Consider the following 12,400-nt stretch of genomic DNA (forward strand, 5'->3'; position numbering starts at 1 on the left):
GTGGGCCCAACAAAATTGAATTGAAAAAACTTTTCTTTAATGGTTTGTTAAATGATTATTATCTAAGAATTTGTTGAATTTGTAAGAGTTTTTACTCCGATGGTATCAGTTATATTCAATAAAATTATTTTATTATTATATATATATGAGAATTTTATATGTTAAAAATAAATTTAGTAAATTAGCAAAAAAATAAATTAATTTAGTATATATTTAGTTAAATACAAGTGAAACTGTAAATAATATATCTAATGAAAATATATTAAATATAATAGAATTTTAATGTATGTTATAATTGAAATATAATAACATATTTAAATATAACCAAACATAATTAATAAACATTACTTATATACATATTATAAAATATATAATTATATTATATTATATTTATTTGTATTATACAAATATGCAATGTAGATTAAAATAAATATATTAAAGTTCAAAATATTAGATATAAAATAAAAATGTTAACATATATATGTATTAAGTGTAATATAAATTTATGTATATATTAATGTGTAGAGTATGTCGAGGTTTAAATGAGGTAGGAAAGCGGATGTGAATGTTTTAACTAATGAATACAAGATCAACGGCTATAGAAAATGTGACGGAGAATATCTAAAATTATTGTTAACAGGTTTAATAGTTGGACGGGTATATTTTTTTACCTAATATCTATATTATGATGTCACATACACTTTTTACCTAATACGTGAGAATGGTCGGAGATGCTCTAACTAACGGGTTAACAAAGGACCCCAACTTAAAATCGAACACCTTCAAATTTTATTACAAATTTCAAATCGAACGCCTTAATATTTTAGTTCAAGTTGATAATATTATTGAATAAAAAATATTAAAATTTAATAAGTTAACAAACAAGTTTTTTGAAACTGAAACAAAGATTCTACCGGATAACTCAACTGACTTTAGAACTTAACATCCCAAGATCCTAATTCTCATTAAACGTCAATGCACCATTCACGGATCTAACTAGAGAGATATAGTGGTCGGATTGTTAGTGTTATCTATAGGTCCATCATAGGCCAAAGGGTCGAAGACCCAACGGGTGAAGGTCCATCTGAACGAAAACTTAAAAAATATAAGCCCAAGGCAAACATTGTCGACCGTTGGATAATCTATCGGCGAGAGCTGGGCTTGACTAGGGAAATGCCTCCCCCCTTTCTTTCCCAACGTTCGTCCGTATTTTCAGCATAGCGGATGAACATTAAACACTAATATTTGAGCATAAATATCCAAAAAAATATAAGAAATTAGACAATTCTCTCTACATACTAAAACACTCTACTACTTTCTTGTATCCTCAAAACTACTATACACTTATATTAATGATTCTCACACAGGAGGTGAATCGGAGGGTCAATCCCTCACATTCTCTCCCTTTACACTCCCTTTACAGGTTCAGACCGAAGAAAGTTCTTTGACGACCAAAGGGTGTTCTTGCACTCGTAAAAATATGGACGTAATATTTGGCTCCGTATGTGGGACATACGAGAATTGTTACGAGTTACTGAGAGAATGACAAACACAATCAATGATGGGACACCGCATGGTTTCCCTCCTCATGACGGAGGACAACCATCGAAACAGTCGTTGGTTGACGCTGATGGAGTACTCAAACTGACCCCGAGGAAGAAGCTCTGTTGCTAAAAATCAGGGCTGAGAGAATAGCTGCTGAAAGGGGAAAAGAAAAGCAAAACGAACAAGCAAAAAAAGAAGCCCAAGCCCGGGAGAAACGAAGGGAGGCTGACGCACTCCGACTGAAAGCTCTACAACTTCAAAGGGTAAAAATTGAGCTACAGGAGAAGGTGCTTCGTGAGGCGATGAAGGTCGATGGCACAGTGGTCACCAAGACCAGGAAAGATCGATTGGGATATAATGAAGAAGATGAGTCTGACTCTGATTCGAATAAAAAAACAGTCGAAGACTTACTATTCTTAGGATTTGAACGAAAAAACCCGAGGGTCTCGAATCAGGTTGAGTAGGCCGGAGAAAGCTATCTTTGAAGACGGGAGAGTTGATCGGAGCCAATTTTTATGAATAAAATTGAGCAATATCGGTCCTTACCAGGCCAAGAGAGGCAGTTTCCAAAAATGAGCGAGTTCAATGGGAAGGGCGACCCCGAAGACCATTGTGATAACTACGAACTTCTCGTGATGGGAATGGGACACAATGAAATTGTGTTGTGTAAGATGTTCAAGATATATCTAAAGGGATCGGCCTCAATGTGGTACAAGTCCCTTAAGCCTAGGTCCATCAACCCGTACGAGCAGCCGAAGAGGAAGTTTCTAAAATACTACTCTCACTTGTGCCGAAAGGCCAAAAAACCCGATGCTCTGGTTCATTGTAGACAGAGGGGGAATGAAGAACTGAGGGATTATCTGCCACGACTCGAGGAAGAAGCTGGAATGGTCACCAACTTCGACAAGGTCAAAGCTATGGGCTTCCTCACGGCAAGGCTAGACACCTACAAAGGTAAAAAGCTTTGCTCCTCTCTTTATGATTTCCCCCCCAAGTCCCTTAATGATATCTACGTGAGAGGAGAAAATTTCCGAAAGGAAAATGGAGAGTATATAAGGTTTTAAGGACTCCCGAAGGGATGATCGGGCGAAACGATCAGAAAAGTATGACTACCCTTCTAGGTCCACTAGTGACCGAAGGTACAACAGGAAAGATAGTAAGAAGGAATCTGAAAGAGGAGCTGAACAACGTCGAGATAAATATTCAGCCATGTTCACTCCCTTGAACGCGCCATTTTCCAAGATTCTTCATGAGATTAGAGGGAAGCCAGGATTAATTCGTCCTGCTAAGATGAAGGTCCCAAATCACAAGAAGAACCCTGAAAAATACTGTGATTACCACGGAGACAAGGAGTAAAACAATGATGAGGGCTACCACCTCAAAAAATTGATAGAGTAAATGATCAAAAAAGGAGAATTAAATCAGTTCGTCCAGGACTTAAGGGACATGCTAGGACCGAAGGACAATAAAAAAGAAGAGCCCAAAAGTGAGGGGACCGAAAGAAGAGACATAATTAGGGGCGAGGTAAAGACGATCTGTAGGGGCAGTATGTTGGACGAAGACATCAAGACTATAAAAGAAAAATTATGCTCAACAAGTGTATAACATGTATCAGTTCGGTCCAGCGAAGCAACACATGCCCATGATTCGCCCCCATGAAGACCCTCTCATCATCAATCCTCTTATTGGGCAAGATAAAATTTGGAAAGTATTAGTCGACATTGGTAGTCCATCCAATATCTTATTCCACAAGACATACTGTAAGATGAACTTGGTGGGAGAACAACTGAAACCCTATGACGAAGCACCTCTCTACGCCTTTGGCGGGCATCCTATTCAGTTTGAAGGTACGATCACCCTATCAGTCCTCCTTGGTAAAATACCTTATACCGTTGAAAAGAAGGTAAAGTTTTATGTGGTTCAAATTGAAAATTCGTTATAATACAATCACGGGACGACCATTTATATCTACGTTCAAAGTAGTGGAGTCTATTCCCCACCTCAAGTTAAAATTCTTGATGGACTGCCAGAATAATCATGTTGGAAGATCTTGAGAAAGATCAGATGTACGAAGCCCCTGATGAGTCCAAAAAGAGAAAACGCATCAACATCGAACCAAGTGGTAGCCGAAAAACCCTCAACATCGAGTTGGAAAATTTGGGGCAAATCTATCAGGTCCAATAGTCGAACCAGTCACGGAGGTCGAAGAAGTTGAGTTTTACGCTGGTCATTCGGGTAAAATGATATGCACAGGGAAGAACATGGAGGTAGATCTGAAAGAGAAGGTTATTGCAGTTGTTCGGCAATACCATGATGTGTTCGCCTGGGGACCCAAAGACATGTCCGGTTTGGATCCCAAGACAGCTAAACATTGCCTCAATATGCAGCCCGATGCCAAAACAGTCAAATAGAAGAAAAGAACGTTCGCCGCCGAACAACAGAAAGTGATTGAGGCTGAAGTAGAGAAACTACTAGATGTCAATTTATTGAAGAAATTGAATATGTTGTGTTAGGTCACACACACTGTAGAAGGGGGTTGAATACAATGTTTACTACAATCAAATCGAATATAAGAACTCGAGTAACAAAAAACAGATTTTATTCAACACAATAAACTCTATAACAAAGAACTGTCCTCTCTCAGTGATGAACAGATTATCACGAGAGCTGCTAGGGTTACAATGAATAATAATTTAGATTATGATAACACATATAGTGTAAACCCTATGTCTGTGTTTATATACTACACAGTTACAAGATAATCTTCTAATTGATATCGAATACAATTCTGCTTCCTAATATATATCAATTAGTTATCTTTTCTTCCAAGTATTCTATTTCTTATAGAATTCTTCTCCATGCATATCTCTTCTTATGTTTGTCTTGATCTTCTTTCCTTTCAATCAGCCGCTTTCCTTATCTGAACGTTTCCTTAAGTCCTGATATTATCTCGTGATAAATATCTCGTGATAACTTAAGTTCTGACAACTTAAGTTCTGATATCTTAAGTCCTGACTTCGATATAAGTACCGATTCCAGTTAAGTACTGATTTGTTAGTTAAGTAAGATCTGAAAACTAAACATAAATCATATTAGACATGACATCACAAATATATCTAACAATCTCCCCCAACTTGTAAATTAACATAATATACAAGTTTAACAGATATTTGATGATGTCAAAAACATTAAGTACAAATGCATGAGAATTTGACTAGATAACTACAATTTATAGTCCTTATAGCTTTATCATCCTCAAGATCTGATAACTGCTTACAGCTTCAGTTTGTATACACTTCAGAATTTAAGCAGTTGTAGATCTTTGACTTGGCTTCAATTTCTTATCTCTTTGATGTCAGAAGTTGTTTTGAGATAGTTCTTCAACAAACATCTCTCAGCATATTCAAGTTCATTGATCATCCTCCTTTTAGCATTCTTCAATTCAACTGTATCTTCACCAGTTTGAAAGATAGCAGTCCTGAGATCATTTATTTTAACTTTTCTTATATCCTGATCTAGTCTGATTATGTAGGCTTTGTCAGACTCAAGATTGAATTCAAGTCCCTTAATACCAAAAAATGTAGTGATGATTTTAGCAGTATTAGGCTTCATTTCAACAATTTCTCCACAATGAGATCTGTACTTGGGAAAGTATGGGATGTCAGACTTTACAGAGTAAAGCTTCTTCTGTCTTTGAATATTTGATCTTAAATAATCTGCAGCACCATCTGTTGATCTGTTTTTCACTTGAAGTAGAAATAGAACATGCTACAGTTCTTCAAAATACTTCAGTGGAATAACATTCTTCCTGATCTGAAATACCCTCCCATCTATCATAAAATATAACATGATATGTTATTTCAAAACAAAATGGTAAACCATTTGTACAGATGCAAGTTGATTCAATCTCTTAGGAGTTGCTCTTACACCTGGTTCGCTTAAGGAAGTTGGATCATTGGTAGTATTGCTTACTCTCTTCTCTTTTGAACTACCCAATCCAGATTTGTCTCTTGCTTCCTTTCCTGTAACAACTCTTGCTTCAAATCCACTTGATATAGTCTTTAAAGGTTGAGTATGTTGAGCTTTGGTGAATCCTGGTAGTAGCATCTTTGAAGGTTTAACATGAGCAATGTCAGAGGTTTCCTTTTCCTTATCTTCTGATATCAAGCCAACTTGAGCTATGTCAGAGGTTGCTTGCTTCACTGTCATATCAGAACTTACTATATCTTGACTCTGAACAACTTGAGCCATGTCAGAGGTTGTTTGAGAAATCTTCTTTTTCATCAGAGTAAGACTAGCATCTTCTTCATCAATTATTTCTTCATCCATGACTGGCACATATACCTTTACAGGTTCATCAACTTTTTCTTTGTCCTTGGATCTTGGATCTACCTCCACTTGTGATTTGGCTTTAGTTGCCTCAGAATTTGTCCTTTCCTTAATCACAATACCCTTAAGTTTTGGAAGTTTCTTTTCAACAACAGAAGCTTTAGATTTGGAGTTGATTTTTTCTGCTTTAAGTCTAGCTTCTTCTTCTTTTAGACTTTCAAATTCCATTCCAGGATTTTCTTTAAGAAATAATCTCCTTGAAATTTCTTCATCAAGTTCCAGATGATCACTAGAACTTATCCTTTTACCAGTATCAGAACTTATTCTTCTCCCAGTATCAGAACTTGTTCTTTGTGTAGAAATTTCAGTTATCTTTGATGAAGAACCTTTGTCACCTTTGCCTTGACCATGACCTCTACCCATTCCAGAGTTTCCCTGGTCATCATTTCCATCATCCTTTCATTTCAGTGATTGAATAAATTTGCATTTTGACTTAATTACTTTCTCCTCCTTTTTGGCATCAGTAGGTAAAAGAAGAGAGACAAACAATTCCACTGAGAATTGGATCTCATTGAGTTGAGTTTGATGAAAAGCTTGATTCTTTAGAATTTCATCAATCTGAACTTGTTGCTTCTCCTGAGTTTTTTCAATATACCCAATTCTGTCAAAGGTTGGCTTGAAAAATCTGTTCTTTTCCAATTTTGTATTCATATCTTGTTGAATCAAGGATTCCTGAATTTTATTCACCTTGTCATGAGTTATTGAGTGTTGACCTTGAAGGTGCCTAATACTCATTGCAGTAACTCTCAGTTGTGCCTTGAAATCATCATTTATCAACATGTCATCAGCTTTGGCAAGGTGCTCAGCAAGAATTTTTCCAGTAGGAACAAAACTAACTGAGTTCCATTCCTTAGTCCACTCCTGTCCTCTAGGAGTTTCAATCCAAGGTACTGGTGCATCCTCTCTAACAAACTTCTAGATTAAATCAGCTTTGTTTGGAGCTTGTTGAGGTGCATGTCCTGATGGACCAGCTGCATCAGCACCTACAGTTGCATCAGCTTCACCAGTAAGTTCAGCATTATCAGCATCAGAACTTAAAGATCTTGCATCATCAACATCCTCTGATAAAAGAACAGTATGTGAGGCTATAGAGGCTTCAACATTATCCTCTAAGTTCTGATCTGCAGCTAAGTTCTGATCAACAGCCAAATCTTGATGCCCACCTAAAATCTGAGTTTCATCATCCAGATTCAGAATTGGTGTTGTTGAAATATCTTCATTGAAATCAGCATCTAGAAGTGGTGTTGTTGGTAGAGTGAGTTGAGTTGGTGGAGCTTCCAAGTACAGAATCTCAGGCACAACCAAATTATGAATATCAATTTCAGCACTTGTACCTGGGTCTTCAATATCTACAGGATCAATTACAGGAGACACAGGAGGTGTAAGCACTTGCTCTGGAATATTCCCTTGTTCTTGAATATGAGACTTTTGAGCTGATTCAACAGTATGAAGTAATTCAATTACTATAGGTTATGTTGGGATCGGAGATTCCTGACCCCCTTCCTTAGCTGCTTCTCCCAGAGTTGCTTCAGAGTGTGATTATACACTTACAGCCCTCCTGGCTCTTTGCTTTTTAAGTCTCTTTGCAGAATTAGAGGCTTTGGGAGCTCATCATCAGAATTTAGCTTTCTAAGTCTTTTGAGGGGCCTAGAACTCCCAGTTTCAGTGTCTTTCTGAGAAGAGATCTTCTCAGCTTCTACAACAACGGGTTTTGAAATTGGAACATGTTCCTCATTGTCTGACTCATCTCTCAGAACAATTCTCCTTCTTTTCTGTTGAGATTGAGGTACTATCTTAGTCCTCTTGGGTTTTGAAGATGAAGGCTTCACAGGATGTGCTGAAGCCTGAGGTTGAGATGACTGTGATGGTTTGAAATATGTCCTGATGGAGGGTTGAATAGGTTGAGGTTGAGAAGTTTGAGATGTTTGTGTAGTTATGGTATGTTTTGATGGCTGTTGAGTTGGTTGTGATGTGTTGGTGGGTTGAACATCAGGGTAAACATATGTGTATGTTTGTGGATCAGCATTTACCAGAATATGTTTTACTAACCGAGGAATCTGTAAGGGTCTCTGTACTTGTTTCTTAATGTCAGCATTTAACAAATCATTAAAGGCCCTTTTGCAAGCTTAAAGGGTGGAATTAAATCACTGGTAGGTTGGGGTTTATCAGCACAACAAAATGTATATATAAGCTGACAGAATCTAGCAAAGTATACTACATTCCTATCCTCTATCATCCTATCCCCTATGAAACCTAGCGCAATACTTGCAAAATCAAAATGAGTTTGATGAATAAGGGCATACCTGATTTGTTGACTCATGATGGGAATAGCATCAAAGTTGGAGCACTTATTGGCGAATGCCTTAGTGATACAATCAAAGAAAAAGTTCCATTCCTTTATGATATTTGCTCGTTTCAGTTGACCCAGCTTTCCCAAACTTTTCTCATAGCCCAAACTGGCCATGAGCTGCTGTAAGACACGATCCTCCACTGTTGAGAATGTGCAACCTTCAGGTAAGTGGAGAGCTTTACGAACTGCTCCAGGAGTAACCACATGCTCGACATCTCCTGATGTGAAAATGATGCTTGGAGTACCAGTAGCACCACCATCATCAAAAAGCCCAGTTCTCCAAAATGTCAACACTTGTTGGCTGGAAATAGTTTGAGGTTGGGTCAAAGCATATCTAATCTCACTGTGAGCTAATAAATCTTGCACAAAGTACAAATCTGATGGAGCTTCTGCCTTGTTCAGGATAACAACATAATTATTTGGGACAAACTTGGCTCCATCAACAATTAAATCCTTGGGCACCATCAGAAATAAGTGAGAAGTTAAAGTGCCTGTAAGGTGTTTGAGAAAATGTCTGTAAAGAAAACCGTCAGAAAATGTGAGAGAGAATAAGAAAAGAGAGAGAGTGGAAAAGAATGAAAATAAAAGATTTAAAAATCTTTTATCTCTTTTACTTAAACACCCCACGTGACAGCAGTTAATAAGAAGTGGAACAGACCTTTACACCTGTTAGGCATGCAGCAGTAAAGGCAAACGTTAATGGGCACGGTAAATAAGTAATAACTACATTGCACGTTCAGTTTTTTTTTAAAAAAAACTGTTCCCACTAAACAAATGATTATTACTGCTTTATCTCACATAAACCAATATTCTGTAAAAATATGACCGTTCAAGTAATGACCAAAAAAAAACCAAGTAAATTAATACTGCCACGTGAGCATCAGATTTTAATTCTTATCAGGATTTAAAAGTCATCAGAATATGGCTCCTTTACTCGAAAATTGAATGTTTATTCCAGTAATTCTTCACACAAATACTGATATGGGTACATCAGAACTTAATCATCAGAACTTCCATCAGAACTTATCTTCAGAATTTATGCAACTGACACTTAAACTGTTCATCCAAAATAACATTTATCACCACAGTAATTTTCATCATTCATATGGAGTGTATGTGTGTGCATTAAGCTAAATATCAGACAAAGAGTAAAGTCTGATTCACTTCAGTACATCTTAGAAATAAGGCATAACTAAGAACTTTACTTAAAATCTGTCATTATTCTGAAGTCTACTATAGAATGAGTTCATGCATGAGTCCACCTCAACTGTTTTGTGCTCATTTTATGCATCTTTTGAAATTCCTTTTTACAGTGGCTTCTCAGTGTAAGTGAGTCACAAATGCTTATCAGAATTTATGTTATTATCAGAGTTTTCTCCAGTAATCAGAGAATGTGAAAAATCACCAAGAAAATTTTATTTTGCTTTTCTAATGCATATTACTTAATACCAGCAATGCACTTGGGTCTTCCCTTCCACATATATTTTCCTCTAGATCTCAAAGGAGTACCTGATATTTATTACTTTTCTTTTCTTTTTCTTTTGATAATTGAGGCTTATCAGCACTTAGTACATCCATCAGATTTACTAACATCAGAACTTAACAGATGAGAAGCCCTATTCTAGTTTTTGACTTAGTAATAAAAAAAATAAACTTTAACCAAGCTCAATATCAGAATTTGCTTGTGTTAAAAGATTTCCACATAAACAATTACTTCAAACATGGGATTATTAGCATATTAAAGACTACTAGGTCAGCATCTAGCACAGTTATCCCCATTGGATTGAATAGTAACAGAAACATTCATATCACTATCAGAGTTTAGAAATTCACATCAGACAACAATCATCACTTAGAAAATTTCAATTTAAGCACATAATACACAAAGATAGTAATATCTGTAAATATTGATCATAAAGTCTGATGTATCAGAACATAAACTGAGCAGATTTAGAGAAAGAACCTGAAACCATTCCAAGTTCATTTACCAATCTTGTAAAAGTAGCTTCACACAGTGGTTTTGTGAAGATATCTGCTAGTTGTTGATCTGTTGGAACAAAATACAATTCCACTGTACCTTCATCCACATGTTTCCTTATGAAGCGGTACCTAATACTGATGTGCTTTGTCATTGAGTGTTGAACTGGATTACCTGTCATAGCAATAACACTTTGATTATCACGGTAAATAGGGATTTTAGAATATGTTAACCCATAATCCAGTAACTGATTCTTCATCCAAAGAATCTGTGCACAACAGCTTCCTACAACAATGTATTCTGCTTCTGCAGTTGATGTGGAAATTGACTTTTGAATCTTGCTAAACCAAGAAATCAATCTGCCTCCAAGAAATTGGCAGCTTCCACTTGTGCTTTTCCTGTCAATCTTGCATCCTGCAAAATCTACATATGAGTAACCTATTAGCTTAAAGTCTGATTCTCTAGGATACCACAATCCCAGATCAGCTGTACCCTTAAGGTACTTGAAAATTCTTTTTACAGCTGTTAAGTGAGGTTCTCTTGGATCTGCTTGTAATCTTACACAAAGATATGTAGTATACATGATATTAGGTCTACTTGCAGTTAGATAGAGTAGTGAGCCAATCATACCTCTGTAATCAGTAATATCTACTGATGTACCAGTATCTTTATCCAATTTTGTTGCATAGGAGTAGATGCACTTGAACAATCTTGCATTCCAAATTTCTTCAACAAATTTCTGGTGTACTTAGATTGACAAATAAAAGTTCCTTCTTCATTCTGCTTGACTTGAAGGCCCAGAAAATAGCTAAGTTCTCTCATCATACTCATTTGATATCTTGACTGCATTAGCTTGGCAAACCTTTTACAAAGTCTGTCATTTGTAGAACCAAAAATGATATCATCAATATATATCTGCACCAAAAGTAAGTCTTTTCCATGGTTAAGATAAAACAATGTTTTGTCAATAGTCCCTCTGTTAAATCCACTTTCCAGAAGAAACTGAGCTAATGTCTCATACCATGCTCTTGGAGCTTTCTTAAGGCCATAAAGTGCTTTATCAAGTCTGTAGACATGATTAGAAAATTTTGAATCTACAAAACCTGGTGGTTGTTCAACATATACTTCTTCTTCTAATTCTCCATTAAGAGCACTTTTTACATCCATTTGAAAGACTGTAAACTTTTTGTGAGCAACATAAGCCAAAAATATCCTTATGGCTTCCAATCTAGCAACTGGTGCAAATATTTTATCATAATCAATTCCCTCATGTTGAGAATATCCTTTTGCAACCAGCCTTGCTTTATTCCTTGTAATTATGCCAGCACTATCAGTTTTGTTTCTGAACACCCACTTTGTACCAATAATAGATCTGTTGTTTGGTCTTGGCACCAGGGTCCAGACTTTATTTCTTTCAAATTCATTTAACTCTTCCTGCATTGCTTGCACCTAATCAGCATCTTGAAGAGCTTCTTCCACTTTCTTTGGTTCAGTCTGAGAAAGAAAAGAGTGATAGAGACATTCATTTGATGTTGATGTTCTAGTTCTTATACCTGCTTCAGGATCTCCAATAATCAAGTCAGGTGTATGTGCTTTAGTCCACTTCCTTGCAGATGGAAGGTTATCTCTAGAACTGGATGCTCCCCCATGATCCATGCTGTCTCCATCAACATTTTCTGATTCTCCCCCTGAAATTATGCTCTCTGAGTTGGATCCTTCAGAATTTAAGTTTCCAGAATTATCAGAACTTGGCACATCAGAACTTGATGAATCAGAACTTGAAGAGCCTGTTCTAGATTCTGATGCTTCTTGAGATGTGGTTGGATCTTCTATATGCTCCCCCTGCACAGGTGCATTTTCCTTTGGCATAGTAACCATAGTTTCAATAACATCAGAGTTTAACCCATCAGAGTTTGCAGTATCAGGATTTAGACTATCAGAATTTACAGAATCAGAATTTAAAACTTCATTCTCAAATCTCAGCTGATCATGATCATTGAAATCTTCAAGTCCAGTAATCTTCTTATCATCAAAAGAGACATTGATAGATTCCATGACAACCCTTGTTCTTAAATTGTAGACTCTGAAGGCTTTTGTGGAAAGTGGATATCCAACAAAAATTCCTTCATCGGCTTTTA

The sequence above is a fragment of the Apium graveolens genome, chromosome 2, assembly GCF_009905375.1.
Source record: "Apium graveolens cultivar Ventura chromosome 2, ASM990537v1, whole genome shotgun sequence".
NCBI classification, from domain to species: Eukaryota; Viridiplantae; Streptophyta; class Magnoliopsida; order Apiales; family Apiaceae; genus Apium; species Apium graveolens.